The following is a 4,312-nucleotide window of genomic DNA, read 5'->3' on the forward strand; positions in this document are numbered from 1 at the left end:
CCCACCCTCCATCAGGGCAATTTCCCCTTCTTACCACCCTGCCAGCCGCGCCGCCGCCCCCTCGGTGCTTTCCGCGGGGAAATACCTGCTCCCCGTCGGGCTCCAGCAGCGGGCACCCAGCAGCCAGGTGATCGCTGGGCTGAGCTCCCGGGCGGGTGCTGGCGAGCAGCTCCGCTCCGTGCCGCCCGCTCACACCCTGCTGGGTGTGTTCGTGGCCCGGCGGGGCTGTCGGTGCCGCCTGCAGGCCCGCACAGGCCGACGAGGGCGGGCGGCTGTCGGGGGGGGTCAGGGAGCGCGACGGGAGAGCCTTTTGTGCCCGAGGCTTTGTGGCTGCTCGGGAAGCGAGGAAGGGGCCCTGGGTGGGGGTGGGGGGGGAGCACGGGGGAGTTTGCAGGCAGCCCACGCACAGGGAGGATTAAGGCTGCAGGAGGGAGGATGGAGGCACCGCTGGGTCTCCCAGCAAGAGGCTGCTCTGAGCCCTCAGCCCGGGAGGGCTTCTCCTTTCCCTGCAGAGGGGCCTTGCGCAGATACAACCCAGGGCTGGCCTTCACACAGCAAGCTTTAGGGAATGCTTTAAGGGAAAAGCAAAGAGTAAAAGTGGTTTCTTGTCTTCGGCTGAGGGTAACGCATCCTAACTTTGGTAAAGAAAGTTCCCAGACAACAGCCTGATACCACCTGCAGAGGGACATGGCCAGCCCTCCCATCTCCCACAGCTGGGTCCTCATCTGTAGGTCTCAACACAGCTGAAGGATGAGCAGTGACACCTTTCCCCTCATCATCTGCAGCTTGCACTGAGCTGAGGGCATCAAAGCATGGGGAGGTGACAGCTTCCAGCAGCAGTATGGCATCTGCCAAACCTGACTGACATTCCACTGCACACAGCTGTTCTACACCAACATTTATAGCTTCGGCAACTAACCAGTAAATGGCTCTGCAAAATGTGCTGATTGAGTACATCTGCGAGGCCTTATCAGCAGATGGATCAGAGCACACAGCAGCAGTGCAATAACCTTAATTGCTGCACTCCCAGAGCAGTACTCTTATGACCAGGAGTGCAGCAAGGGAGTAGATATCTGACGTTCAGGTCAGGGTCACACGTTATAAATGGACGTCAGAGGGAAGCAGGGCGGTAGGGAGGACCACTGAAACCGAGAAACGACACAGGCAGCCAGGAAAACCCTGAGCACGAGCAGGGGCTAAGGTCACTGCGGAACAGAGGAACTCGGACACACAGCGCTGGGAGCCCCGAGCCGCGCAGACCTCCGCCCGCCAGAGGGCGCTGTCTCGCAGCCGCCGAACTGTGGCTCGGCCGCCCCGCACTCTATGGTCTCTCTACGGGCTCCTGGCCGGGCCGTGCAGCCTTGCCCGATACCGTGGGCTCTGAGTTATAAAGGGAGCGGTAGCAGGCCCGCTCCTTCCATGCAGGCCCCCGATTTCGGTCCTTTGTGAGGCAGCGGCCATTTTTAACCCCGCCGCGACCCCGTGGAGGCGGCCATATTGCGTGAGGGCAGCGGAGTCTCATAGCGCCGGTAAGGGGCGGAATCCATGTTGGGTACTGGCACGTGCGCCGGGCCTGCCCGCTCGGTGCCGCCAGGGGGCGCGCTCGGCCCGCGCTGCCCCGCCACCGCTCGCTTAGGTTGTGTCCCTCACCTGTGGTGTGTCAATATGGATCATGGCACTATTCTCAATGGTTAGGGCTGTTTTTTCTTTTTTTTTTTTCCCCCCCTCCATCGAATCGTTCAGGTTGGAAAAGACCATTATTATCCCCCAGCCCACCTCATCATGCCCGTCACCACGACCCTCAGTGCCACATCCCCATGGTTCTGGAACACCCCCATCCCTGGGCAGCCTGTGCCTACACATCACCACTCTTTCTGAGAAGAAGCTTTCCCTAATACCCAACCCAAAGCTCCTGTAGCACAACTTGAGGCCATCACCTCTCATCCTACCACTGTTACCTAGGAGCAGAGGCCGACCCCCACCTCACCACAACCTCCTTGCAGAGAGCTTAGAGCACCATAAGGGTCCGTCCCCCCCCCCCCCCCCCCCCCCCCGAGCCTCCTCTTCTCCAGTCCAAACCATCCCATCTCCCTCACCCACTCCCCATAGGACTGGTGCTCCAGACCCTTCCCAACTTCACTGCTTTTCTCTGCATGCACTCCAGCACCTCGGAGTCTTGCTTGCAGTGAGGAGCCCACTGAAAAAACTGAACACAGCACATGAGGTGCAGCCCCACCGGAGGGTAATGCTAAGCACAAGGAAAAACCTCTCTGGAGAACTGCATTTATTTCAGCCCCCACCACTAAGTTTGTATAATATGAGGCAAATCATGGGTGGTCCTTATGGTTTTTGTTTCTAAAGTACATGAAAGCAGCATGGAGCTCATTTTCGGAAGTGCTAATCATTTGTGGTAGTAATTGAGATTAATGGCAGGAGCTCTGAGGATGAAGTGCTAGCAGATATTAAGAGTTCATGCTGCACACGATGGCGAACCTCAGGCTGGATGCTGATAAACAGGAAATGACTTTTAGGGAATAGTATCACGGCATATCTAAAGTCACGATAATGCAAACAAAATTCTCTTTGCTCCCTGGTGGAGGCAGAAAAAAACCAAGAAGAATTCAAACAAGGAAGTCTTGCTGTCATTAGAAAAACTTTAGATACCAGATTCTGATATTTCTGTCAGAGACCTGCTCTAAGATCCACACACTGAGGTGAAATAACTTTTTTGTTTAGGTGTAGCTTTTACTTTTTGGAACTTGGACTAGTTTAGAAGTTGAAGATGTTTATCATTTGCCATTTCCTATTTGCCTTATTGCATAATTAACCGAAGCCACACGATTATAAAGAAAAGCCAAATCTTAAGTGTTATGTTTAAGACACAATAAAAAATGATACTCATAGAATATACCCATATGTAACTTTGAATCCTAAGCTTTTCTTTTTTTAAAATTGCCCACAGAGAAAGCTGACTACTTTCATTATAGCAGAACCACGTTTGTAGTTAATTCCCTTCCTCTGCATGGATAGCTGCTTTACTGGAATTCTACTGTAGGCATAACTTACTGAATGAGGCACACAGACTCTGCAGAGCCAGCTGCTCTTGCTCTACACTGAAGCACGTCCTAGAGCAGTAGCAGTGATTTGTGTTATTTCCTAGCCAATATTTATCATTTTCTCCCCAGAAAAATATTATTTTTCCCTTGTCAGTAAGAATAAGCTCTTCATATCTACCATTTCCATTGTTCCTCTATAGTACTAGGTGTATATAGCCTTTTTTCCATTGTTTACTAACAGAAAGACATATAATTACTGTCACACTGGAGAGAAACCTTTACAATAGTGTGCTCATTGCTGGCACACCTCTAGCTTCTGTTTAGAGTTATGGTTACAGTAGAAGGACAGTTTTTTCTTTTCCCTTTTAAGGCATAGAACTTGATACAATATTACAACGTTAAGGCATGCCACAGAACAAAAAGTCCATTTGTTGCTTAAGCTATCTTTTCCCATCAGAAGCTTTCCATGAAATCACTGTGACTCACTAATTTTACTGTTGAGCCTTACATTTTGTTATAGCATCACTAAGGACTTGAAAGCACTCTAGATAGAATAAGACTCAGGATCAGTGTTTTTGTCAGAAACTAGCTTAAGAAGTTCACAGAGAGCCTTCAGCAACATCTATTAGGATACAGCTCCTAAACACTTAACTTGTAAGCTTTTGCTCTGTATTTAAGCAAAAATGTAGGTAACAAGTTACCCTTGCTCTAAGAATATCACCTCATATGGGATGAGGACTTCTCTCCGTAAAGTCAGAGGAGAGAAACAGAGGTGTTTAATTCACTGTCACTTTCTTCTTGTTCTCAGATAGGTTATTAGAGAGCAGGCAACACATGCTACAAGTCAGTTATGCTCCCATAGTACTTGCAGGTCTAGAGCATTTTTTCAGCCTAATAACTACAAGCTTTTATTATTAGAGAACTTCTCAAAGGTGTTAGAACACTTACTACTGCTTTAAGGAAGGCAGCTCATTTGTAAGAGATTTGTGTCCAAAAGTATCTTTTACCATATGTATAGCTTAACTACAGCTTACGCATTCCAAGTTTTAAAAGCAAGCAGCTTAAGTATTGGAAAGAAAAGCCTTTAAAATGAGCATACTTACCAGACAGAAGCAGCTCCTTGTTCCAACCTCCCCAGTGTACACAAGCAGCAGCTGTTTGCCATTGCCAAATTTATATGACCAGCCTCCAGAGCACTGTGTTGGGGTAGGTCTATATAAGAGGTCCCTGGTAAAGAGTGGTGAGTAATGTGGGGG

General features: G+C 49.8%; 1 protein-coding gene across 1 annotated transcript in view; it reads right to left on the bottom strand.

Moving 5' to 3' along the window:
* The window catches only part of GDPD2 (glycerophosphodiester phosphodiesterase domain containing 2), a 10,171-nt gene extending 9,946 nt beyond the window's left edge, over nt 1-225 (bottom strand). The window contains exon 1 of the mRNA XM_021406442.1: nt 35-225. The gene's annotated coding sequence lies outside the window, so the exon portion shown is untranslated. The remainder of the gene's footprint in view (nt 1-34) is intronic.

This window comes from Numida meleagris, chromosome 8 (genome assembly GCF_002078875.1).
Source record: "Numida meleagris isolate 19003 breed g44 Domestic line chromosome 8, NumMel1.0, whole genome shotgun sequence".
In the NCBI taxonomy this organism is placed as follows: Eukaryota; Metazoa; Chordata; class Aves; order Galliformes; family Numididae; genus Numida; species Numida meleagris.